The 27,982-nt window shown below is 45.1% G+C and overlaps 1 protein-coding gene across 2 annotated transcripts in view; it reads left to right on the top strand.

The window, feature by feature from the left end:
• Nucleotides 1-27,982, top strand: part of TMEM98 (transmembrane protein 98) — a 418,722-nt gene that overhangs the window by 132,490 nt on the left and 258,250 nt on the right. Inside the window, exon 1 of one of the 2 annotated variants that reach the window (XM_069634077.1) lies at nucleotides 9,895-10,138. The exons of the other annotated variant lie outside the window; for it this stretch is intronic. The gene's annotated coding sequence lies outside the window, so the exon portion shown is untranslated. Of the gene's footprint in view, nucleotides 1-9,894; nucleotides 10,139-27,982 lie in introns of those variants that run through there. 2 annotated transcript variants of the gene reach the window in all.

The following is a 27,982-nucleotide window of genomic DNA, read 5'->3' on the forward strand; positions in this document are numbered from 1 at the left end:
CTTTTAGCATGGCATTAGAAAGCCCATCGGGGCCTGGAGCACGGGATCTACTTGCTTTGTGGATAAGATAAAGAATATCGTCCATTGTAAAATCTATTGAGAAGGATCCCTCAAGTTTTACAGGAGATACGCAATTGATAGAAGGGAGAAGAGCATAAAGACCAGTAAAATGGGAGGTCCATATGGTAGAAGCAACATCATTAGTCTGCATTTGACATTGAGTGGTGTTATATGTGTCTGATATTAATGACCAACATCCTGCAGCGTTTTTAGTCAACATTTTAACCAACATTGCCTCACCATCTTTCTGGTATAATAAAGAACGATAAGTTCTTCTCCAATTCCTATGTTTATTTTTAATTGCTTTAAGAGCAACTAAGCGCTGATCTACTGGTAGAGATTGAATCGCTTTCTTATTTTTTCAAAATAAAGCTTTCGCTTTCTGCATATCTTGATTATAAGAATGTGCTGCAACCGAAGATCTTGTTATCTTTGTAGAACCGGCAAATTGATACATTGGTTTTGTGTAATCAATATCAGAATTCCAATGGTTTAGCGAGGTTTTACTTGATGTTTTAAGACAATCTGTAAAATGCAATAGTTTAGTACTGGTCCATCGTAAGCGGTTTCGACCAGGATTTACATCAATAGTTCCTTCCATTGTTATAGGAGTCACAGGTGGAGCAATTCTTTGATCAGTAGAGTTCAGTGGCCAGTGGAGATGTAACATATTATGATCACTAACCGAAGATGGCAGAACCTGAAACCCTTTTAGGAGATAGAACAAGGAGCGGCTAACATAAATGAAGTCAATAGTAGCCACAGAACTACCCCTTTTCCATGTCGGATGGGGAGGAGAGTCCTCGGGGAAATGATCCATTTACCATGAACATGTCTTTCGATTGTATAAACGCATTCCAGCTTCGTACTCGATCGTCAGATAATACTTTACTATTATTTAAACAATGGAGATTTAAATCTCCCGCTAAAATTATATGCATTTGTTTCTTGTATTGATATATTTTTTCCCATAAGCGTTCAAGAGAGCGCAAATAGGAATCAGTGGAGAGAGCAACTGGATTCCAGTATGTATTAATCAGAGAGTACTGACAATCGTCAATAGATAGTTGAGCTAACTGGAAATACGGGGTCAAGATTTCATGTGAGAACACTCATGGATGGAGTTGTTTTCAGCATCATTAACAGACCAGACATTGGTCGACCTTTAATAGCAGAAATAGCAGGATTTAGGATGGGATAATAACCATCCCACGACGGGCAGTTAGTTAGCCATGTTTCCTGTAATAATATAAAATTGTACTCTCTTAGTTTAATGGCAGCATCAGAGAAAAGATGTTTGAAGCCTTTAGTATTCCAGCTTAACAATGAAAGATGCTTACTAGGGGAGACGCTAAGCTTGGGAGGTAGAACACCGACATTCACACTGTTGTTTACAGTGTGAACCACTCGAATCCGCTTTAGTAGAGGCAACCAATGTTATTTGTGCATCTTTATATGGGACTGAAATAGCAGAGCTTCTTTGGTGGTCAATAGCAAGCTCAAAACCCAGATCCCACAAGGCTGCGCGAGCGGCCCAAAGAGTATTTAAAACCACTCTTGAGCGGAGCCAGATTCGCACTAAAGACAGGTCGTTATTATTTAAGAATTCAACTTGTTCAATATCACCAGAATTAATATCCTCCAATGCATATATATCACCAAAAATAGCTAAAAGGCTAGCACGATTCAAATCATATGAGTGATACGGCAAAGGTCTACATTTAATAATTAATGAATGGAGATTTTTTTTTACATCAGGTTTTTTCTGTCTATTTAGAGTACTTTCCGAATTCGAGGTGAGTATCGCATGGGAGCTTACCTGTTCAGTAAGGGCGAATGGAATTTGCTTTAAAGTAGAGGCAGCAAATACAGTTTGGTTTAGATTCGAAGTAGCAATAGATGAAGGTAATTTCTGCCCGCCTTCGTCACATGTAACAACGCTATTATCAGAAGTCTGGTGATATTTTAACATGTATTGTTCAATGGCTGAAGCTATAATACGATCTAAGGTTGGAGGCATGGAAGATAAATTACATTGATCCATTTTATTCGCATCTGCCAAGGAGGGAAGAGAAGGCAGCTGTGGTGCTGATTTTATTGTAGCGGGTAATCTAAGTTGAGATAACTTATTGGCTCCAATTTGAGGAAGAGCACTATCTTTAATTTTAGATCCATCACTAATATTAGATTCAGCTGGGGGAAGTTTAAAGCTTTTAGCTTCTAAATAAAGGTCAATTTCTTTGCGCAGCTCTGAGCGTTTTAGACACAATTCAGTATCCAATAGATCCTTCACTCTTGGAGCAGTGATTGATGTTGGGTGATTATCAATTATAGCAGATTCATTGTCAATCAAGGCCACAATATTATTTAGGGGCGAGTGTTCAGCTGAAGGTTGTACATTTACAAGCTCTTTTAGGCTTTTCTCGGCAGCGATTTTTGCATATTTATCCCGTACTGCTTTAGCAGCTATAGTCATTTTATTTTTGGCAGGTGGTTTTAGCCCTTTCAAGAATGATTTGGCGATCGAGGAGGGAATATACTGCTTTGGTTGATTTTTTGTTTTCTTTCTTAAGGGGCTTGTATGAATCTGTTTAGCCGGGACAGCACCCGAAAAAATTGTGAATAGTTCTTTAGAAGGTTGTAATACATTCACTGATGGTGAGGGCAACACAGTATTAGTTAATGGACATACAGGAGCACACTTCTCAATAGGGGAATGAAGTTCTCGAATAATATGTGGAAATGTGGGAAGGGTAAATTGGACAGATGTAGCCGTATTTTCCATGGTCAATTTTGGTTTCTCCAATGGATTAAATGGAGAATCATTGGTTGCTTTCTGCTGTAATAATTTAGCAGAAGATAACTTTGATTTTTTAGGAGAAATGGGGGCAATATCATTTAATGATTTCAACTGTTGTAAACGTAGCTGTGATTGCCATCTAATTAATTTAATACGTTGTTTATCCTGGATTTTAAGTTTTTCATCCAAGGTCTCACATAGTTTAAACAATGATGATATAGTCAGATTCATAGCGTGCAAGGTGGTTTCAATTAGTATTGTAGAAGACAAACATGCAGTAGATGGAGGGGGTAAAGAAGGCAAGGGCATGGAAGGAGAAAGAATGGGTTTCGGCATGGTATCAGACCGTCTGGGAGTAGGCGCTATATATGAGGATACAGACATATGTTTCTCATCATCAGAGTATATGTGGGAGATTTCTGGTATTTCGTAGTTTGCTTCAAGCACCACATTATTATCGATAAAGGATGAATTAGAACAGTGGTTAAGTTCGTCTTGAACCTTTATAAACTCATCAGCCAATACTATAACCGTAGGGTTAAAAGGTGTACCACACATAGAAGGAATACACGAAGCAGCTGGAGTTAATAGACCATTTGACCCAGGTGTAACTAAAGGCTTGCTAATGGGCATAAAATTATCACTCTGCGGTAACTGTGTGCTCACTTCTTTTGTAGCCTGTGTATCTTTGTCACATGGTGATTTTCTCAGATCAGTATAGGGATCTGTCAAAGAAGCCGGTTGTATCAGAATTTCACTATCTTTCAACATAGTTATATCTGAAATAGAGCGCTTGGGTTTGGGCTGCATTATAGAAGATGGAATATCAGACGTAGCACAATTATCAGGTAAATCACTGCTACAGGCCCTTTTGTCTTTGCCCATAATGGCAAGCATCTCCTGTATATCGCGGGACGCTACTGTTGCTTTAGATCTCGCAATTTTAGGAACTCTGGAAGCTGAAGTCACTTGTGGACGCGGTGTACTGCCCATTATTTTCCTTTTCTGAGAAGCTAGAGGAGGGGAAGAGGATGGAGCTGCCGCCAGCTTGTTTGATCTAAGATAGTAAAAGCGTCGGCGCATTTAATACGCCACCCAGAAAAGCACTTGGATTACTATTTCAATTAGAAAGGGTAGATTAGTTAAAAAAAAAATAAAAAAAAAAAATGTTTTCTTTCTTTTTTTTTCCTTTTTCTTCACAAAGCAATGTCATTCATCCGAATAGTCTAAGGCAGTTGTTCAGTTTTCAGGGAAGGGAACGCCCGACAGCTTGTGGAGCTGCCAGAGTCCGACTCTCTACCCCAAACCCTGAGAACTAATCGAATACGTGTAAGTGAAGTTAGCAGCTGAGGGCTTTGATTCAGACCACTCACAGATCACAGCCGAACAGCATAACAGCGGCTCCAGCCCTTACTTCCTCCAGGGCTTAACGCTGCAAGGGTGGATAAGCCGGCAATTTATGCGTGGATAGGGTCACGTGACCACTCACGTGTGCTCGACAGGCCCCGCCTCCTCCAGGAAGCAGGGCAGGCAGCAAGAGCTCAGCTCGCAGTGCTGCTAGGCTCACAGTCAATGGCAGATAAATTCCAATGCACCTTCCAATTAAATAAACAAACGCCGCTCAGGCGGATAAGCCGGCAATTTATGCGTGGATAGGGTCACGTGACCACTCACGTGTGCTCGACAGGCCCCGTCTCCTCCAGGAAGCAGGGCAGGCAGCAAGAGCTCGGCTCGCAGTGCTGCTAGGCTCACAGTCAATGGCAGATAAATTCCAATGCACCTTCCAATTAAATAAACAAACGCCGCTCAGGCGGATAAGCCGGCAATTTATGCGTGGATAGGGTCACGTGACCACTCACGTGTGCTCGACAGGCCCCGCCTCCTCCAGGAAGCAGGGCAGGCAGCAAGAGCTCGGCTCGCAGTGCTGCTAGGCTCACAGTCAATGGCAGATAAATTCCAATGCACCTTCCAATTAAATAAACAAACGCCGCTCAGGCGGATAAGCCGGCAATTTATGCGTGGATAGGGTCACGTGACCACTCACGTGTGCTCGACAGGCCCCGCCTCCTCCAGGAAGCAGGGCAGGCAGCAAGAGCTCGGCTCGCAGTGCTGCTAGGCTCACAGTCAATGGCAGATAAATTCCAATGCACCTTCCAATTAAATAAACAAACTTCCATCCCTTCTACTCGGTGTTGCGCCTTTCAAAACCTCTGCTTCTCCCATATCCGATCATTATGAATCTCCTGACTAATGTAGGATAGTCCAAGCAGGTCTTAGAGCTTTTGACAAGCCATTTATGTCAGGCAAGCCTCACATGGAACTGCCAGTGCCTGTTGGGAAAGGCAGCTCAGTGGGTCAATAACCCTGCTGCAGAGATTATTGTCTAACCTGTTAGTTCAAATACTGTTAATAGGTGAGTTAATGAGCCTGTATCAGAGATCTGCATTTAAGATGCAGGTAACATTCAATTGTAACACAGTTGACTTAACTTTAGACTTATCAAAATGACGACCAAATGTTCAGTGATTCAGAACACACACACTTCATCCGGGATGCTCTACTTGTAATGGCTCATAACACACAACTCTTCAGGGCTACTATACCTGTGATGGCTCAGAACATACATCTCTTCAGGGCTGCTATACTTGTAATAGCTCAGAACACACACCTCATCAGTGCTGCTATACCTGTGATGGCTCAGAACAGACACATCTCATTTGGGCTGCTATAGTTGTAATGGCTCAGAAGAAGCACATCCCATGAGGACTGCTATATGTGTAATGGCTCAGAAAACATACCTTGTCGGGGATGCTATACCTATGATGGCTCGGATGTAGAACACACACACCCAGTGAGGACCACTATACTTGTAATGGCTCAGAACAGACATCTCATTTGGGCTGCTATACTTGTAATGGCTCAGAAGAAGCACATCCCATGAGGACTGCTATACTTGTAATGGCTCAGAATACACACCTCATCGAGGCTGCTATACCACACATCTCATATAGGCTCCTGTACTTGTAATGGCATACAGTGTTGGTAAAGCATCTGCATTCAAGCAAGTTCTGCATCTGGTCAGACAAACCTCTGACTCTATAATTCCCAGCCTAATGGCTAAAGCAAGGGTTGCACACATCCAAAAGGAGCACCCAATGGTAAAGCTGCACTCGATTTTTAAATAGGAAAGGTATTTGCAGCTTTTTTGATATTTATTGGTGCTATGTTAAAAGACAAACAGAAAAACAGGAGAGGAAGAGCAACCTAAGCAATACAGAAGAGCAAAGGTGTGGCGGGGAGGGGGGCCGAAGGGACAGAGAACATACTAGACAATCCATAACAGGAATATGAGCAACAAGAAGAGAGAGCAATGAGCTACATGATAAGGCAACAAAGAAAGTGAGAAGGGAAACAGAGTTCATAATAGGACAAACACACAATAGGAGTGAGGGATAGAAGCAGAGCAAAATAGACATTTGGAGACAGTAAAATAAAACAGATCAACAGCAGTTGGGGAGAGATGGAAATAGGAAAGCAAGATTAGAGAAGGGCGGGCCAATAACATAAGAGACAGTACAAGAAAGATGATCAAAAGGAGTAGCAACCACAACAAAAAAAAATGAAAAAACTGATAAAGCCAGGGTAATGACATGAGAGAGGAAGAGGAGTTATATCAACCGATACAGTGAGATATAGGAGGGGAAAAGCAACAATAGAATGCAGAGATGGGAGAGGCAGAGTGACCGAGAAACAGACAGGAAAAATATGGCATCGCAACACTTAAGGGTGAGAGGCAGAGCGACAGAAAGTGAGGGACAGGGGAAACAAAGTAGCAAAGGGAAGGAGAGATGGGGCAAAAACATGGAGTGGCTATGATGCAGGTAGTGCCAGGCAGCAACAGTAGCCCGAGAGGCACAGAAGTGATGCTGGTTGAGTGAGGCACTTGATTTATGAATCACCTGATGTAACAAGCTGGCATCTGTAGTAACTCTTAACAGAGTTTTTGCCCAAGTATTATGAAGATGAAGCTGGGTAGTATGCATCTACAAGGTTCTTGTGTGAGAAAAGGGTTTTCCACAGGTGCAATACATTATTTAGAACCACTTTGAAATACAGCTGTTTTGTCACTTATGTTTTCAAACAAAGTTTTAATTTTGTGCACAAATTGGGTAGTTGTCAGATACTTTTTACTCTCTTGCTCTCTTACTCTCTAATTCAAAACATTTGGAGTAAAATACTATTTTCTTTAACAGATTTTTTTATTGAGTTTTGCATGTCATAATAACAATAACCACACTTGGAGTAAACTACTCTTAGTCCATAATCCTATCTGGAGCACTGAATGTGGCCATCTCCTGCAGCCCAGGATACCAAATGACCATCTAGGCAAGCATTGCGAATATGATCCCTGATATAATAGTTGTTTGTTGGAATAATGGAGCTACTGTATCTGCAACCACTACCATACCTCCTTACACTATCAACAGAGGATAAAACAAGCCACCCAAAAACAGCAGAAGTTAAATTCTTCCCTCTTACGGGCACAAAAGACAACACACTATATGTGAGCACAAGCTGGAGGGCACTTATAAGAATCTAGAAGAAGAACATAAGAAAGATCTTGCAAACAAAGAAACTGAGTGAGAAACAGAGTGACTCGACTAAAGATCGATGAACATTACCCCAAACAAGGCTAAACTGCCGCTTCCCAAACTATATCAGAAACACTGGGTGGGCACAGAAACAATGCTAAAGTACTGGCTTATGACCAGATGGAAGATGAGCAGTAGCATAGCACAGACATTTTTTTTAAATCAATAAGCATTCCTGAATTGTCAAAGGGCAGCAAACTTGCTATGGAGCAATGAATCCCCCTTAATGGGGAAGTGCCCTTGATCAACTGAGGCTGTGCAGCAAAGCAAGGCCTGTTGGATTCACTGAAAACATGTGTACGACTTGCAAAAAGGACATTGTCCTATGTGTGTGCTCTCTTTACAGTGAAGTGCCAGTATGGATAACCTTCATGGGAAAATCAACGACTCAATCATGGTGCTGATACCTTACCCGGGATGAGATCCCATTCAATGCTCAAATGATTGACTGATCTCCCTTTTCAGCATGGGCTGTATAGCCCTGAATTAAGCTGGGCTGCCAGACCTGGCACAATCAGGCAGCAACTGATCAATAAATATCAAACCAGGTTCATCAGGAACAGAGATGTCCACAACAACTTTGGGAAGACTTTAAAACTGATTCAAATTGTGCTGATCTCTACTGCAGAGAATGCCTTCAACAATATCCCATGGAAATTCCTGCAACTGGGAATGACATCCATGAATCTCAGGGAAGCAGTGAGTGCAGCAGCATCATAGCCATGGTTCCCTTTCAGGCTGGTTCTGCGGTAACCAAGGAGGCTCAAACGGGTCACTGAGGGGACTGTTTAGGCCATGCTAGTGGTACACATGATTCTGAACAGGCTCGGAGCACCAGAATATTTCTGTCTATGGATTTGTTAAGCAAGTGACGGCGAGTAGCGCTTATAGACAACACAAGTCAGTAACACTTTCCCTTTCCCACTGGGTCTCTTTGAGTGCATTCTGATGACATTTGTCCCGGGGAATGCCCTGGGAACCGCAGTCTTGATGTGCTGAGCCCTTATCGGTAGCCGACTTGCATAATAATGTCATCTCCAGCCAGGTTTGGTGTTTACCTCGACTACATAAAGACATTGCCATAGGAGATCAGACAGATAGGTCTCACCATGAACCTAGACAAATGTCAGTTTGTCCCAGGTAATATTGCCCCCCCGCCACTCCCTAGGCTTAGTGGTAGCTCAGGACATTTCAGGCTAAGATGGAAACCACCTTAACTTGGGGTGTGCCCTGAACCCAGAAGTGGGTCAGGGCTTTAGTCTGTATTTGTCGTTGGGTCTAGCACAGATGTGGGGCTGGCTATAGACAGTATTTGCCCTTAGGATTCAAGGGACAGAAGGACAGAGACTGCATGAGACACGGCACAGTCGTTGTATTTCTAGCAGTCTAGTTTGGCTATGAAGGCCATCCATTCTGAGAAGATGTGTGTTCGCCAACGTTATATGTCTTTTGTTGCCTTATCTAAGAGGCATGCATGGGGTTTGAGGCAGGGGGAACTGATATTTGGCGAGGTACTGCTTCGTGTTCGAGGGAAGGCCATGCGCATGTTGGAGCTTTACTTCATGTATGTAGAGCGACCGCTTCTTGTGGGTGCAGGCTGGTGGGCTTGATTGACTGGCGACTAGCAGCCGACTAGATCCGGCTCCACTGTGGAAGGCGTGTTTTAGAATAGTTCAGGTAAAGTGCCTTGCTTGGTCGTGTCACCTGTGTCTTTTGGGCTTAGTAAAGAGCTTTTTAACTGTGTTGGTCTAGTTGTGAGTGACACTGTGTCAACAGATGCGGACCAATTGATCGAAGAACAACTGCCAGAGTCAGTCTTCTAGTTTGGTGGGCGATGGATGCTCTTTGGCTTGTTCAGCATTGTGTGTGTGTCGGGGGGTCTGTCTGCCTGCCTCAATAGTCTGTAGCATAGAAAGAGAGTGGCAGCGTTCATTGTTCCCACAGGACGTCTTGTATGGTGCAACAGTAGCTGAAACTGACGACGGCCTGCTAACATGGCTGCACACCCACCGTGAAAAAGCTTTAAATTAAAGTTTACATGGGAATAGTAACTCAGGCTGCAAAACACGGAACTGTAGTGTAAAATGGCATAGTATCGTGCTGTAGCATTTTTGGTCGTGTATAAGGACTCCACGGCTGGTATCTGAAAAATGTTGTGCCATCCCAAAAGACTGCTAAGCAGTCCCTAGAATCCGCAAAAGGAAAGGGGTGGGGTGGGGGGGTTACTTTCGGGGAAACTACACGTCTGCAGGGTGAATATTCGAGAGTGCATATATTGTTAAGTGTTGCAGTGCTTCATCAGGCCAGCAGTGTGAAGTCACCTGTCAGAGCAGAGCTGAACTGCTGTCGGCCTTGAGGCGCGAGTTGAATTGCGTTCTATATACCCGTGAAGAATCACTGGTGCTAAAGGTCCTGTGAAGCCTTTTTTTTTTATTCCCGAAGGCTGGCAGACCAGGAACATTTCTGCCAGTGTTTACACGAGGTGGTATTGTTAGTCACCGGGTTAAAGGCCAGGCCGGCTTGCGATGTTTGCCTGCAGCTCGCGGGCTCGCCAGGCCTTTGCGGAAGTCGCGGCGGCTTTCGTTTGGTTCGGGGTAAATGGGAGCCTCGTCTATCGAGAGACCAGGTAGGAATACTCTGTGATGGGTTTATCGCTTTCGTTTTTAACGTAATGTGTTCGGTTCTGCTTGGTTGGAAGGAGGGAGCGCGGGTGTTCAGTTTTGATAATGTCTTACAGTTTTCCCTGGAGTTTGGGCGACAGGCAGCTCCTCGCCCTGCCTCCCACCCCTCTATGCAGGGCTTCTAAGTCATGCCTTCATTGAGCAATTTGATTTAAGGCGTGCCTTACTATTGGGAAGGACAGTCAAGTGTCGAAGACTTTTTCAGCATGCTTTTCCATGGAAGAATTGTTCATGTTGTGGGCGGGGTGCGTTCCCAGTTAAACTACAGTCTCCAGCTCTGTAACACGGCTGATTGTACGATGACATAGCCCGGCGAAGTAACTCGCTATTGAAATCTATATGTAGTTTGAAGTCACAAGTTTGCTTCGGCAGGGTCGACTCAGCCTTTCAAATGTTCCAGTTTGAGTACCACGTAAGAGGGATAATTCCATCTGGTGTGCGCGCTTATGCACTAGTATTCTGGTATGAGGCTCCACATACAAGGACATTATTATTTAAATATTATTACCACCATCTCTTTCTTTAAAATGAAATACACATTCTTAAACTGATGTTAGTGTTTCCCGATCTCTCAGAAAGGCAGTGTGCTGCTGGGAATTGAACTGTAGAATATGCTGTGCCTGTCAGATCCACGACTCGCTATTGCCTGCCCTGTGTCCCCATTGTGTTCTCTATAAATAACCAGAATAAATACACATTTAATTAATCCAGCTAGCATTTAGTTGCTGGGTCGCGTCTTGGAGCTGTATTTGCTCTTGAGGGCACAAGGACAAACCCTTGCCGGAGTAAAGAGCTCCCCCGTGGCCACCGCTGATGGGGTCGGAATATTGGGGCCGTGCTTCACTGCCCATTCGTCAGAGTTCAGAGCCTGATTTCACTTTTTGATACACTGTCACAAAGATTTATAAATGTTTACTGCAAAGGTCATTATTCCGAGGTTGGAGGCTTGTTTGATGTGTGCTGCACTTTAATGTCATTGCTTTACAAGAAACATGGTCCACCCACAGTACTGCACAACACTGTCCATCCACAGTATTGCAAAACATTGTGCATCGACAGTACTGCAAAACACTGTGCATCAACAGTATTGCAGAACACAACACTGTCCATCCACAGTATTGAATTGCACGGTGGAAACATCATATAGAAGCTAGGCTCAAATAGGAACGTGGGGTGATCTAAAGGGGGCTCTAACTATTGGTGTAAAACATATCTACAACAGAAGCAAATTGACTGCTAATAATGTTACTGATGAGGTGCTGGCTGTTATAATTACTGGCCTTAGTTTTCATGGGAATAAAGGTCTATGACCCGCCTTGCCATAAGCACACGGACTATCGCGGACCTGCAACTAATAGGCAGCATCGACACAGGTTTGATTATGAGGTTGCAAAAGCCAACAGAATACTCAGGACAGAATTGTGACATATTGTGGGGAGGAACATTGCTCATGAAGACCAAATATCGGCTTGTAAGTGGGTAAGACATGACTATAAAAGATGGTGGAAGCAGCACAAGGTGATACTAAGAATTAGGAAATGGCCAGAGATGACAGTCTTTATTTGATCTAAAGACACGTGTTATCTTATCAATACTTATAAAGCGCATCGTTCAACCGAAGGTATCATGGTGCTGCACTTTAGTGGTGGGAACCCGCTAAGGGAAGAGTACTCAAAAGAGAGAGATTTTAAGAGCCCATCAAAAAGTAAGATCTGTTCTGGAAGAAGACCCCTTAGCAATTAGCATTTTTCTTCCCCTGTAGAAGGTGCTGCCAAACAAAGTTGGGAGAATCATATATCCTCTAATACGACGTGTGATCACAGCTCTACCAATATTGCAAGGTGGGGATATTCTGGCAGCTGTTTGCTGAGATAACTGAATTATTAAAGAACTTGAGAAAATCTACAGCTCCAGGACCAGATGGTTTATGTGATGCTCTGCTTAAGAGGGGGCCCTATATTTTGGGGGGTAATATCGTACACCAGTTGTCTCTGTAAACTCCTCTGGTTTAATACCACCCAGCTGGGTACATAGTATAATCGTCCCTGTATACAAGTGTGGCGCGCTTACGGACACCGGAAGTTGCAGGATTTTAGCAAAGCTTGATGCCCATCCTAAGGTATCTGCACCAGCGCTATTAAGTGAACTAAGATCCTGGATGGAGGGGGGTTCAGAAAGGGCTCTTCAACCATAAATAATATATTGACACTTGTTACCACGGTTGAGTGAGCCAGGGTCTCTTACAACTGTCCAGTGTATGTAGCATATGTCAGTTTTAGCGCTGTTTGTTTTAATACTGTGGGTCGCCCATTGCTGTGGTTTAATTTGCAACTATGGGATAAATGTGATTGTCTGCTTAAGATGCTAATTTCCCTACTTGAAGATACCAAGGTGGCGGTACATTTAAACAACGCTAGTGGCATAAGTAATATAATAGTTTTTTCACACTGGCCTTCAACAAGGGTGTGCCCGTTAGACCCCAGTCTGTTTAATTATTTTTGACAGTTCGGCCGTTTACCCTCGAGTTAGCTACTACTATTCCGCTAAATTGGCTTCTAATATACCGCAGCCATTGGGCTATGCGGATGACGTCGTCTTGCAGGATACCACTCCCACTGGTGTACGGAGGCAGCTAGATTCGCTCCACGAATGCGCGGATAGTCCTAGCTTAATGATCAATATCCGGAAAACTAAGGGCATGACATATAGCCGTCCCAGTGAATTGAACAGCATGCAGTAGTTGATAAAGCAGGCGTCCTCTGGAGGTTGTGCCTAGCTACACTGATCTTGGGTTGGTGGGTTCATCATCATCTTGCAGCTGTTACAGCATTTTCTTGGTCAACCTCCGGTTACGCTCTTAATCATCTGATTGATATCTATAAGATGAAATTGTCTACTATTATGATGTATGGTGCAAAGGTTTGGGGGGCATTTCATAGAAAGGCTATAAGCAATTTGAATAACTATTGCATAAGGAAACTATTCTGTTGCCCCAAAGACTAACTGCGAAATACATACGAGCCACATTTGGTATCGTTTCGGCCATTCATTAGTCAAATTCATTAGTAAATACATGCATCTTCATTTTCGCCTGTTGTATATTTTTGTATATTTCTGTTGTATATTATTACATTAGATATTTCCTGTTTCTTGTTTCTCTATTTGCCATGTGCTCTTGTAACTAAGCTTTAAGTTGTCTTATAAAATGCACCCGGTTACCCCTGGGTCTGGTGCGCAATATAAGTAATAAAAACAAACAAACAATGCAGCAACTACTGAATTATGGCACTAAAACTGATCTGGCCAAAGTGACTACATTACCGCACTATGTACGGGAGGTACAGTGGGGCTAGAACACTTTTCAGAGTGGGGGTGCTGGCCAGTGGCATTGCAACACCAACATTATAGACTTGTTTACAATGCAGGTGCTAGGGATCCACAGAGAGCAGTAAATAAGCTACGCGTTTTCAACTAAAGCATGTGTTGAAAGGATTCCACTCAAATCTTTGAAAAATTTGGCCCTGTGTATTTTAAAGCAGCCTTCAACATTCCGATGGGTAAAACATGATATGGTAGAGTATTGCCTATTGTAGACAGCATGATATCAATCGGAATGGCCTCTTAGTGCTGAGAATTCAACAGAAACATCCAATGGACAACCAACTAGTATTTCAAGAGTGAGGAGTCAATCACATTATACAGTTGTAGATGGTCTTTTTTATAAATACAGATCTGATTAGAATCTCATAAATTCATCTAATATCGCCCAATTTTCATCACTTCCCTTGATGCCTTAGAATTCTGCAGTGTTCAACATGTTTTGGATTCTCTTAATTGTTTTGTGCAGTTATGTCTCTGGATGAATGGCATGAATAGTGTGTGCTCAGTAGAAATATAGTCTCCAGAGCAGAACATTGCAATGGGATAATACCCTTCAGAATACCATGCTGGGGCAATACCCACAAACTATTGTGCCAAGAGCATTGCATTGCAATATTGTGCAGTAGAACATGTAAGTAAATATCTAAGGTATCTGCCCAAATAAAGACAGTTTAGCAATACTTGGTGTAACCCTGCAAATATCCATGGTGTTCATAGACAGTGATAATTAGCCCATTATATGGGACCACAAAATGAAAATATGATGGTTTGCTGTCATGATTATTTAATATGTGTGAAAATTACCTGTTACTAAAAGAAAAAATGTGTGTGAGTTAAAGCTCTTTTTATTGCCAGGTCAATCTGGATATTTGTTTTATGTCAAAGTGCTCCCGTAACTTCTATGTATTTTCGTCTCCGTTTGTGTTTGTTTTTTCTTTCATTTTTGCTTTTTCATCCATTTTTCCATGTCATTGAGGTCTCCGCACCTTGAATGTAGTGTAATGGTGGGCGATGGTTTCCCCCACCCGCTGGGGGAAGCAGGTGTATTCTGAAGTGAATTACTTCAGAAATAAAGTAAGTTCCCTCGCAGAGACGACGCGGGTGGGAGTGCCCAATTCCAGAAAAAGGATCTGCATCGAGCGGGAAGGGAAAAGAGCCAGCCAAGGAGTACGACAGCCCAGCAGGGGGGTTGTTGTCATTTATTTTCTTCCTCAGGGCCTACCTGGGCCTGTGAGCAGTTGCACTTTCCACCTAGGGAGTGGGTTTCCTTTTCCCAACGCAATCTGTGCCCACCTTGGCTCCCTTGCTGCCTCCCAATCACCTTTCTACCCTCGCCACAGCTTCCTTGCCGCCACCCCTGACATTGACAACCATGTCAGCCTCCACCTCTTTGGTGAACCTGCCACCCACTAAAACCGTATCTGGGGCTCCCTTTCCCCCTGCGGCCCTTCCGCAGTGGCTACCTTCTACCTTGCTGGCCTTGGCTCCTCTGCCCCATTCTACCTCTGTGCCTAAGGCACTCTCGCCACTTATATGGGGGACCACTGTCCCCTGCTGCCCATAAGTCGTTCACAGATGGGAATCTGCTCCACATTGCCACACTGTCACCCGCAGGCGTTCCGACTGGCGGCTTCTTCCACGCTGGGTTATGGGACGTAGGTACGGGAGGTACTAGTCCCTCCTTTGTGTCCGTTACTTTTTCCTCCTTGTAGCGCGGGGCCGCTGGGAGTATATCTTCTCTCCCGACCCAGCGGTCCCTGCGTTGCAACTATCCTTTGGAAGCTCTCGCTCTTCCGGGTTTCTTCGCTCCTGCCTCGCTCTGTCCAGGCTTCTGTCACTCGTGCCCTCCAGCGAGTGTTCCTCCTTCCTTCTCTCCCCTCCAGTTTTTCTCTGCTGCCGCCGCGCCTCGGTGGTAACCGTTTCTCTTCTTTTGCGTCCCCGTCCCCGCGGACAGGCGCCGCCCCTTTCCTTACGCTTTTTCTTCTTTCTCTCCGCTACTTGTCTGGCGCTTTTCTCCATTGCCTATCTCTCCTCCAGTCCTCGCCCCTCTTGTTGCAGTGGCTGGTGGGCGTTCTGTGGAGCCCTGTCCTCTGGCTCCCCTCTGCAGGACTCCCCTGTTCCGCTGCAGTGTTGCCTTCAGTTACTCATACGGATCCAGTCTATTACCTACCTCCTACTCATCTGAAAGTCTACTTTCCGCTGGAACTAGGCCTTCCGTGCTACCGACCAGAGGAGTCCAAGGGTTTTTTCCCCATTCAGGTTTTTTTCCCCTATTTTGGCTTGTTTCCGGAAGGGAGGTCCTCAGACAGCTGTTCTCCTCAGCGGTCACGGTGGCCTCCCTCCGTGACAAGCAAGCTCATCGGAAAAAGGAGAAGGATTATCTACTTCGCCGGCGTCTGCAGGACCCCGACAGCAATTCCGGCAGTTCAGGTGAGGAGAGCTCGACAGAAGGGGGAGAAAAGGGAGACCAGGCACTTAAACTGTCACACACGCTTAATACTTGCTCAGCTGTCAAACACTCCTCTGACATCTGCAACCTCCTTGAGCTCCTGGATCTTGATGTCCTTGCCCTCACTGAAACCTGGTTCAAGGGTAGCTATGTCACGAGTTTTGATACACTTCTCCCAGAAGGCTACAAGATACTCTCTCTGCCTAGAACAAACAGATCAGGTGGGGGAGTAGCAATGGTCTGCCTTGAGTGGATCCCTGTCTTTCATTTCCACTCAGGCCTACTCATCCTTTGAGTGCCTGGTCTGCAGGCTCTCCCTCTCTCCTAGCTCTTCACCATCTTCTATTGGCCACCTGGTCAGCCCTCCCTCTTCCTTTCGGAATGGGCTGACTTGGCCTCCTCTCCCTTTTCCTCCTCTTCTCAACTCCTCCTGCTGGGTGATCTCTACATCCATTTCGACTCACCTGATTCCTCAGGACCTTTCCGCAATCTTTGCGACTCTCTCTCTTTCCATCTTACCCTCTGGCCCAACACACACCGCTGGACACACCTTGGATGCTCTCATCTTAACTGACATTCGTCTATCTATCCCTTTCACTACTTCTCTCTACTGGACTGATCACTCTCTCCCCTCTTCTTACTTGAAGCTCTCTTCTGCTCTTGCATCGGTAAGCCCAGCACTGCCTCTCGTCTACAAGGTCATCTGACCCATAAAAAGAGTGTCAGTAGCTGCCTTTGCCTCTACCTACTCTGCTCCTACACCTGCGGCTGACTCCCACCCTGTTATGACTATAAACAAAACTTTACTGAATCTCATTCAGAGAGAGCCCGTGTGAGGATTACATAGAAACAAAAAGGTCTCTCACCTGGGAAATGGAACAAGGGATGATGAGGTTCGATGACAAATAGAATTCCCCCCGAGAAACTCCCAGTGAACCGGCACAAAGGCCAGGGCAGAGGAAGGTTCCCAGGGAAACCCTCTTGGGGAATAAAACCCTGTGGAGCTGCTAGAGAACGTAGACTCCTTGAGAAGTCCCGTGGAGTAGGTGAAGCTATCCCGGGAGTTTCAGAGATGACTGGTCGTGTCTTTAGAAAATCGGGGCCAGAGCAACAATGCCAGGCCGGCTGATGAAAGACAGAGAGACAGAATGATTAGTCTTAAAGTTGCCTAGACATTAGATAGATTACCCCTGAAGCAGGAATCTTACCAAAGGATCCGTTGGTAACACGGCCTTGAAATGTGAATAGTAGATGACCAGGGATGGAACAAGAGACTGGGCACGCTAGACAAAGCAGAGCAAGGCACAAGGATGGTAAACACACAAACGAAAGGAAAACTCGGAGCCACCTGTAATCAAGGATAAGACCTGAAGGCAATCTTACCGAGAATGACCAGGGACCCTCTCCATATTTAGAGGTAACAGATGTCCAGAAGGAATGAAGTCAAAAGGTGGTGGATCTGAGTTATAAACAAAAACTAAACTAAGAATCCACAGGTGAAGAGACCAAAATCCCTCTTAATGCTCCAAACTAAACAAGTGCCTACCACTAGGGAACCAAGCCGGTAGGAGACGGTGGCAGGAAACAACTTCTTCAACGATTAGTAGCTGGGAACTCACGAGACTGAAAGGCACCGAGACGTCCTAAACCACAAACACACATCAAAAACAAAGGTCTGTAAAGATCAAAAAAAAGAGCACAGTCGTAATTATTAGAAGCTAAAGGCAAGGCTGAAGAGAGGGAGTAAGAGATTCCCTAACACGAACTCACGTAGCGTTCGCCAGCTCCTTGGAGAGTAGCAACGCGTCCTCGTTCGGGATGAGCAGGTTGATAAGCCGTCGGCATTCCGTCCCGGAGACCTCGCAAAGCATGATGGGGCGCAACGACTAGACCGCTACACACACTGTAGCGGTCCGCGAGGTCCGCCATGTTGGAATCAGGCATGTCCGTGCAACCCGCCATGTCGAAGTCAGGCATCGCACTGTGGGCAACGCGATTAGCCGTGACAGTATGCCCCCCCTTAGGGTTGGCACCTCCCGGCTTGCCTGGATGTTTCGTATGAAATCTTTTAATCAGCCGAGGAGCGTGGATGGCAGATACTGGTTCCCAGGTACGATCAGCGGGCGAGTACCCCTTCCAATCAATTAGGTACTGCAGACGACCCCGGTGATATCGGGAGTCGCAAATTTCTTTGACTTCAAATTCAGGCCCTGAATTGGGAATTATGGGCGCAGGACAGTCTGTAACCGTGGGATGGAAGGCACTGCGATTATCGGGCTTCAATTGTGACACATGAAAAACTGGGTGTATTCTTGACCAGGAATTAGGTAAACAGAGTTTGAAAGCCGCGGAACCTATGGCGGCGACTACTCGGAAGGGACCAAAATATCGAGGAGAGAGTTTAGACGGAACCAGATGTCTAGGTAGAAACCTTGAAGAAAGCCATACCCGATCTCCGGGTTTGATGACAGGTGCTGGGGTGCGGTGACGATCAGCGAAGTATTTTCTCCTGTCCTGGGAATGTCGTAGAGCGATAACCGCGGAGCGGTGTCCTTGACGGATTTGTTCCGTTAGTTTGTTTAAGTCTGGGAATTTAGTGTCAGACCTCTTCATAGTGGGAAAAGATGTTGGACTGAACCCAAAAGAGCACTGAAAAGGAGACGTATGAATGGCCGAATGGTAAGAGTTATTATACGCGAACTCAGCTAGGGGCAGGAGGTCCTTCCAATCGTCCAGAGCCGCCGAGATGTAATTTCTGAGGTATCCTTCTAATGTTTGATTTAGTCTTTCTGTTTGACCATTCGATTGGGGGTGGTAGCCAGAACTAAGAGCCCTGGATACCCCCAGAAACCGACAAACGAGTTTCCAATATTGGGACGTGTACTGTGGACCTCTGTCCGATATGATTGTTTCAGGTAGGCCATGAAGGGTAAAAACATGTCTGATGAAAATACGTGCCATTTGAGATGCAGAGGGAATCCCAATCAAGGGAACAAAATGCGCCAGTTTTGTCAAGGTGTCAATAGTGACCATAATAGTAGTATAGCCCTGAGATTGGGGCAGATCTACGATGAAGTCTGTGGTTATTATTTGCCATGGACGGGAAGGCAAGGGCATTCTGACCAGTTCTCCCAAGGGTGTTTGCCTGGGTATCTTATTTTGTAAGCACGTGGGACATGAGCTCACATATTCCTTGGTGTCCCTTCGAACAGCAGGCCACCAAAAGAAACGTGAAACAAGATCCAATGTGGAGGTGAAGCCTCGATGTCCTGCTATCTTGGATTTATGGCACATGTCCAAAACCTCCTTCTGAAGAGGACGAGTGGGAATGTAGGCCCTTTGTTCCATGAAATAACATCCATCCTCCTCTACCAGAACTGATCGGTTAGACAATGAAAGTGACTTCTTTGCAATGGAATCAGATTGAGCTCTAAGGCGAGACAGGAAATCTGGAGCTGCCACCAATCCCATGGTTAATGGTGGAAATATAGGTTCTGATCTGAAAGGACTGTCAATAGGATGGTCCTTGCGAGACAAGGCATCAGCTCTTAGATTCTCCCTTCCAGGAATAAACGAAAACGTAATCCTGAAAGGAGAAAAAAAATGAGCCCATCTTGCCTGACGACTGTTACAGGTCTGAGCATATTGAAGAATTCGGAGATTATGATGGTCTGTCCTTACTTCGACCGAGAATTTGGCTCCTAAAAGTAAATGTCGCCATTCCTCAAAGGCTCGCTTGATGGCGAGAAGTTCCTTCTCCAGGACCGTGTAGTTGATCTCAGAGGGCAAAAGAGTTTTGGAAAGAAATGCAACAGGTCTCTCCTGCTCAAGGTCGTCCGGTTGTAGTAGGACAGCGCCTAAAGCATGTTGGGAGGCATCAGTCTCCACGATGAATCTTCGGTTTTGGTTCGGCGTTAGAAGAATCGGTGCTGATGTAAATAACTTCTTAAGTCTGTCAAAGGCTTGATTGGTAGCTGCCGACCAGACAAACATGACTCCTTTCTTAAGAAGATTGGTAAGTGGCTGAGTAAGTTTTGAGAATTCAGGTATGAATCTCCGATAGAAATTCGCGAACCCTATAAAGCGTTGAATTTCTTTAACAGACGCGGGTGTAGGCCAGTCTCGTACAGCCAAGACTTTTTCTGGGTCCATTGCTATCCCCTTGGCGGATAAAACGTATCCCAAGTAAGTAACTTTGGGTTGATGAAATGAACACTTCTCGGGGTTGCAGAACAAATGATTTAGTTGTAGACGTCGAAGCACCTCTTGAACGTGCGGTATGTGGTCTTGTATGGAGGAGGAAAAAATCAAAATGTCGTCCAAGTACACCACCATACTGTGTAAGAGAAGGTCAGAAAAAAGATGATCCATAAAGCGTTGGAAAACAGCAGGGGCGTTGGATAGCCCAAACGGCATGACCCTGTACTGATAATGCCCAAACGGCGTTCTAAAAGCCGTCTTCCATTCGTCCCCGGGCTTTATCCGTATCAGGTGGTATGCTCCTTTTAAGTCCAACTTTGTATATATAGTAGCCCCTTTAACTGCTTCAAGGATGTCAGGGATGAGTGGCATGGGGTATTTGTCGGGCACAGTGATCTTGTTCAAACCGCGGAAGTCTATACAGGGTCGTAATTCTTTAGAATTCTTCTTGGCTATAAAGAACAAAGAGGCGGCAGCTGGGGATGTAGATTCTGTTATCAGTCCATTCATCAAATTGGAGCGAAGATACTCACGTAGAACCTCTTTTTCCGTGTTAGACAGGATATACATACGGCCAAAGGGAAGCGGTTGATCAGGTATCAAATCTATAGCACAGTCGTCTCTCCTGTGGGGAGGCAACTGGTTAAACTCCGAGGATAGAAATACGTCCTGAAAACTCTCGTAAACTTCAGGGAGGCCTGCGATCTGATTGAGAGAATGTACCCCTTTTGTATTGTTCGAGGAAGGAGAAGATTCTATGGCGACCCTTTGGTGATTTCCTATGCAGTGTGTCAGACAGAACTCCGAACCAAGAAAGAAGGACCCAGCGGTCCAGTTGATAAACGGATTATGTTTCCTGAGCCAAGGTAATCCTAAGATTACCGGATGGTGAGCTGCTCGTATGATATCTAGAGTTAGAATCTCCTGATGGGTAGAAATGGACATTTGGATTGCTGCGGTCTGTTCTTTGATGGGACCCGAGATCAGCGGGCTTCCATCCACACTTTCAACAGGGATCGGTTCCTCTTTAGGGAAACGTGGAATCTTTAAGGAAGCAGCCCAGTGGTCGTCCACGAAATTACCCGCAGCCCCACTATCAATTAGGGCCGGAACGTCCTGTAAGATGAGACTTCCTATCGTGAAGGAAACCTTTAATACCAACATATTGGTGGTTGAAAGGTTGGTGCAATAGAAAGAATGTGAAGTATATGAGGAACCTTGATCAGACTTAGGTTCCCGGATCGTGGTTCCTCTTACGACCGGGCGTTGGCGTTTCCCGACCGCCGAACTGGAGCAATAGGACATTCTTGGACAGAGTGGGAGTTGGCGCCACAGTACATACACAGTCCCAGGCTTCGTCTGCGATTTCTCTCCTCTGGACTCAAAGGTCCACGAGACGCTGAACCAAGTTGCATAGGTTCCTCTGTTGGCGGGGGTTTAGAGGCTGAGGGGACAAAGGATGTCCTTGCGAACCTACCCTTTCTCCTTTCAGTCATCCTCTCCTTCATACGATAATCGATCTGCATCACTAGGGCGATGAACTCTGTGAGAGTGGTGGGACGTGGAACTCTGGAGACCTCGTCCTTGAGATCTTCTGTTAATCCCCTCCTAAATAATGTGACCTGCGCATCGTCCGACCATGTGGTCTCACTGGCCATTTGTTTAAATTTTGTGATATACGCCAGTATGTCCAGATTGCCCTGCTTGAGATCCAATAGATGTTCTTGTGAAGCAACCCTGATCTCCTGTCGCCCAAACATAGTACGAACGCTATTGCAGAAGGCTGTGTAGGAGTCCAATAACGGGTTATTATTTGTAACTAAAGGAGTAACCCAAGCCAATGCGGGTCCTACCATCTGAGATACCATGTAGCCAACCCGATCCCGGTCCGTATGAAAGAAATGTTCTTTAAATGCGAATTGCACCGCACATGCCTCAAGGAACTCCTTCACCCTATGCGGGTTTCCATCGAATTGCCCACCCGGAAGAGGTCCGGGAGGAACCTCGGAACTATGGGGGATGCGAGATATATTAGCTTGTTGTGCAATCTGTTGAGACGCATGCTGCTGCTGCTGTCTCAAGGAGGTGTTGTCTTGTTGCAATTGATGAACTTCGTTAGTCAGGGATTGCACTGCAGCAATTAATTGTTGAATCTGCTGCTGCTGTGGATCCATTCTAGACTTATAGTCAAAATGTATTCCTCACCAGGGGCAAGTGAAAACAGTGTCACTTCTTATTTCAGGCGTTGCTAACTGTTATGACTATAAACAAAACTTTACTGAATCTCATTCAGAGAGAGCCTGTGTGAGGATTACATAGAAACAAAAAGGTCTCTCACCTGGGAAATGGAACAAGGGATGATGAGGTTCGATGACAAATAGAATTCCCCCCGAGAAACTCCCAGTGAACCGGCACAAAGGCCAGGGCAGAGGAAGGTTCCCAGGGAAACCCTCTTGGGGAATAAAACCCTGTGGAGCTGCTAGAGAACGTAGACTCCTTGAGAAGTCCCGTGGAGTAGGTGAAGCTATCCCGGGAGTTTCGGAGATGACTGGTCGTGTCTTTAGAAGATCGGGGCCAGAGCAACAATGCCAGGCCGGCTGATGAAAGACAGAGAGACAGAATGATTAGTCTTAAAGTTGCCTAGACATTAGATAGATTACCCCTGAAGCAGGAATCTTACCAAAGGATCCGTTGGTAACACGGCCTTGAAATGTGAATAGTAGATGACCAGGGATGGAACAAGAGACTGGGCACGCTAGACAAAGCAGAGCAAGGCACAAGGATGGTAAACACACAAACGAAAGGAAAACTCGGAGCCACCTGTAATCAAGGATAAGACCTGAAGGCAATCTTACCGAGAATGACCAGCGACCCTCTCCATATTTAGAGGTAACAGATGTCCAGAAGGAATGAAGTCAAAAGGTGGTGGATCTGAGTTATAAACAAAAACTAAACTAAGAATCCACAGGTGAAGAGACCAAAATTCCTCTTAATGCTCCAAACTAAACAAGTGCCTACCACTAGGGAACCAAGCCGGTAGGAGACGGTGGCAGGAAACAACTTCTTCAACGATTAGTAGCTGGGAACTCACGAGACTGAAAGGCACCGAGACGTCCTAAACCACAAACACACATCAAAAACAAAGGTCTGTAAAGATAAAAAAAAAGAGCACAGTCGTAATTATTAGAAGCTAAAGGCAAGGCTGAAGAGAGGGAGTAAGAGATTCCCTAACACGAACTCACGTAGCGTTCGCCAGCTCCTTGGAGAGTAGCAACGCGTCCTCGTTCGGGATGAGCAGGTTGATAAGCCGTCGGCATTCCGTCCCGGAGACCTCGCAAAGCATGATGGGGCGCAACGACTAGACCGCTACACACACTGTAGCGGTCCGCGAGGTCCGCCATGTTGGAATCAGGCATGTCCGTGCAACCCGCCATGTTGAAGTCAGGCATCGCACTGTGGGCAACGCGATTAGCCGTGACACACCCTGACACAGCCCTCTCTAACTTTAACCTCTCCATTTCCAATCACTCTTGATATTCTTGCCCCTGTCATGAGGGTATGACTGAAGCCTATGAAAAAATGCAACGCTTGGTACGACTCCGAACTGGCTGCCTTTAAGCGCAAATGCAGGGCAGCCAAACGGAAATGGGATTCCTGACAAAACGGCCCGCCACCTCCTTCAAATGCAGTTTAAACTCTGCATCCGCTCCAAGAAAGTCTTTATTGAAGCCTGCATCTCTGCGGCATCCAATAATACGGGCAAACTTTTCAAAGTCTGCAAGGAACTAGCCAACCTGACCGCAGCCTCCTCCACCATTGCACCCACCCAGGCCCTTTGTTCTGCACTGGCTGCATATTTCACCTCAAAAGCACAGGATATCCTATCCTCTCTGTCTTCCTCACCACCTCATGCAGCAACATCTCGTGTATCGCTCTTGGCCATCTCCACCCCTCCCCTTCTTCTCTCTATCCTGTCACACCTGATGAGATCCCTAGACAAGTCCGGTCTATGAAAGCCTCCTCCAAACAGGTGGACACCTGTCCCTCCAAAACCATCAAGGACAACATTGACTCCCTCACCCCAGCCTTGGCCGACCTCTGCAACCTCGCCTTCGCAATTGGAGTTTTCCCCACTGCTCTTAAGCACTCCCTTGTGCACCCTCTCCTCAAAAAACCTTCTGCTGACCCTTCCATTCCGGCAAACAATCGCCTGATCTCTATCACTCCTTTCCTGGGCAAACTCCTGGAGAAGTTGTTTATTTTTCAGCTTACCCTCCACACTAAATCTGTTGGTTGCTTCCATGACCACCATTCTTGCTTTAGAGCATCCAGAGGCACGGAAACTGCTCTTCTGAACACCTGTGAAGATGGGCTCTGAAATCTTGATTCTAACTCTTCCCGCTGTCCTCCTTCTACTCAACCTCTGTCTTCGATACAGTGAACTACAACACCCAGATTGCATGTCTCTGGGATACCCTGGGCATCACTGATCAGGCCCTGGAGTGGCTAAATTCCTTTCTCTCGAACCGCCCTTCCCAGGTGGAATTGGGGCCCTTCATCTCCCCTATCACTCTCTATACGTGCAGTATCCCCCAGGGATGTAACCTATCCCCCCGGCTTTTCAATGGCTACATGGCCCACCTGGCCAGTATGATAGCCACCTTCACCTCCAACTTTCAGTGTTATGCGGATGACACGCAGCTCTCCTTCAGGATACCCTCAGTCTCTTCCTCATCCTCACACATACCTGACTGTCCTTCTGCAATTCAGTCATGGTGTGCTGCAAACGACCTCTGCCTCAATGCCAGTAAGATAGAGATTGTCTGCATTGGGACCCCTGCTTCCGCCTTCCCTCTTTCTCTCTGGCCGGCCTCCCTTGGCCCTGCGCCTCCAACTACCAATGAGCTAAACATCTGGGGGTCATCTTCGACTCCACTCTTTCCTTCTCGTCTCACATCACAGACATGTCTCTAAGTCCCACCAACTGCACCTTCTCAGAGGTATCCTACCTTTTCTCACCTTCCCCCAGAGGCTCACCGTTTCCAGAGCCCTAGTCCTCTCTAGGCTGGACTACTGCAACAGCCTCTTTCTCAACCTGCCCTTTTCTACCCTCCGTCCTCTTCAACTCATCCAAAACAGGACGAGACGTATCCTTGGCCTCAAGCCCAGGGACCATATCTCTCCGGCGCTGAAATCCCCTCACTGGCTCTCCATGGCTGCAAGGATTAAGTTCAAGACCCTTTGCATTGTCTACAAGGCTTTCTGGGGCCTGGGCCCACTCTATCTGCAACACTCTCTTTCTAAATACTGGCCTTCCCGAGCCCTCTGCTCGTCTTCCTCCAAATCTGTGCGGGTGAGCCGCTTCTCCAAGCAGAGACTTGGGGGGAGATATTTATCCACTGCAAATATTGTGTTATTGGCTTTACCCCAGTTGTGGGCGGATACTTTACATGGTTTATTTAATCAAATAGTCAAGCAAAACCTTTTACCTACTTCTTGGTCTCTTTTTAATATTATTGCTATTTTTACAAATGGTGCAGTGGACAACCCTGATACTGTCCTATCACCTTGCTTGATGTTACAGGCAAAATGTTTGCCCCCTTGTTGATTAATAAGTTCGTTTTGGATATAACAAAGCAATGTTTTGTCTCTCTTTTAGACTGGATTCGGGAAGAGTCAGGGCATTCTTATAAATGGCTTTATTATTAGTCTGCTTAAATCCTGGTGCTTGTTTAATCCTGATGAGGGTGTTGACTTCCCTTTTCGTTGATTATAAGAGTGCTTTTGATGCTGTGGATAGAAGTCCTATTTGCAAAGACTTGCATAGAGCTCAGCATTTAAGGGGTTACATCTTATTGTTTTGCTGCATACAGATACGGCATGGGGAATGTGACTTGATAGAAAGGGATCCCTCTCTCAACAAATGAAGGAGACAAAACACCATTGCATTCTTGCCCCCTGTCTTTTTAATTCATAAATGTCGGATATTGGGAAGGTTTCAGATCACACACTGAATAATCCTATTAAAATGGGCTCAATACAAATATTTTCGTTAGCTTTGGAGATGGCCTTGCAATTCTTGATGAAACTCCAAGCGGCTTGCAAAACATTGCCTAAATGCCCTAGGGACCCAGGCAAGCCAAGATCATCTGCCTGAACATGTAAAAAAAACTCATACAATGTGACATTTAAGAAACCTAAAATGAAGGAAGAACAATTTACTTGGCATCTATATCATCACCCTCTAACAGAAACTGAAAAAAAACAAGTTACCTATTTGGGTTTTCCAAATGATAAAACACCAATGGACAATTTTAAGATAGGATGAAAAAGAAATACACCATTAATAATAATAATTATGAAGTGTAATAATGAAAATGGTAGTTTTTCATTTACATTGTTTTCTACGTATAAAAAAAACCATTCAGTGTTTGCTTTAGGGCATTGACATGTGTTTACAAATAAGGGTGCACAAGAGCGAGGATCAGATATGGTGGTGTCTTTTCGATCTTCCTAAATGAGCACCTGTATTAGTTATTCACACAGAATTGGGACTTCTCTCCTGTAAGGATCTTGTGATGCTCAGGAGATGCAAATTCTACTTTAAGATCTAGTGGCCTCTGGAAAGTTCTGTATTCACCCATTTTCACAAATTACTATTTAAAAGCAAGCTAAGGGGCTTATACATTTTTGTAATGATTGCAAAGGTTTTTGAAGCATGGAAAACTGTGATATTATGAAAGTGGCTAAAGTCTCTGCAATAGGCCTAGTTGCAGACATTATGAAAAATATCTGGATTTGAGACTACAGGCAAAAGGAGAAACATTTAACAGATAAATGTTTATGAAAGCAGTACATGCAATTTTTCGTGCTCATGGCATAAGTGGCATAAATGGCAAATTGATCACTGAAACCACGTAGGACATTGGTGGTCACCAGATAACTCCCCCTTCCCTTCTCTTCCCCTTCATCGTTCCTCCCAATTCCCTGACCTCCAAACAGACATTGTAACCCCCATTATCTACCCCCTCTACCATCCCCTTCCCCCACTCTCCCCCTCCTTTTAGTAAATTGTTCTACATATTGTTCTAATGACTTGTTTTCGGTTTGTAAATATGCTTCTCGCACTATTGTACCTGTTATACTGTAAAGCGCTATATAAACTCAATAAACATAAACATAAGTCAGCTGTATATCAAAACTTTACCCAGCAGACAGGTTGCAAGAACTTTTATGTAATTTCATTCTAGCATCTTATCAAATCTAAAGCTTAGAGGAGCCTGAGAAGGCTTACTTTGACATTTGCATTTTTGGAAAAATGTAGGAGTGTTACACATTTTGAAACGTGTATTTATAAAATGTACTAGTCTTGTGTGATGTAGACGTCCATTTTTTATTTAAGTAATTTGTAAGGTAATGTAATGTGTCATGTGTACAGCACCTTTCACCATTAGTATGGTTACAACGCACTGTAGGTTGAACGCCCTTTGGGCACCGAGTCCAGGAATGGGAAGAAATTTGAGGAGGTGCTAGTATGTGTTTCTATCAAAGAAGGATCATTTAGATAATGAGGAGTTTTGGGCTTGGCTAAGGGGTGGAAGTTTGGAAGCTCTGTTTATCATTATCATCCATTATTGCAATTATTTGAAATAGATGTAGGCGCGACCGGACCAATCTGTTGAGCGTTGGCATACTAGTATGCACTAGTAGGGCCTGCTGTCGGGTTAATTCTTTCGTGCATCTTTTGGGTTCTAGTCTG

Source organism: Ambystoma mexicanum, chromosome 13 (assembly GCF_040938575.1).
Source record: "Ambystoma mexicanum isolate Mex_15411 chromosome 13, UKY_AmexF1_1, whole genome shotgun sequence".
Lineage (NCBI taxonomy): Eukaryota > Metazoa > Chordata > Amphibia > Caudata > Ambystomatidae > Ambystoma > Ambystoma mexicanum.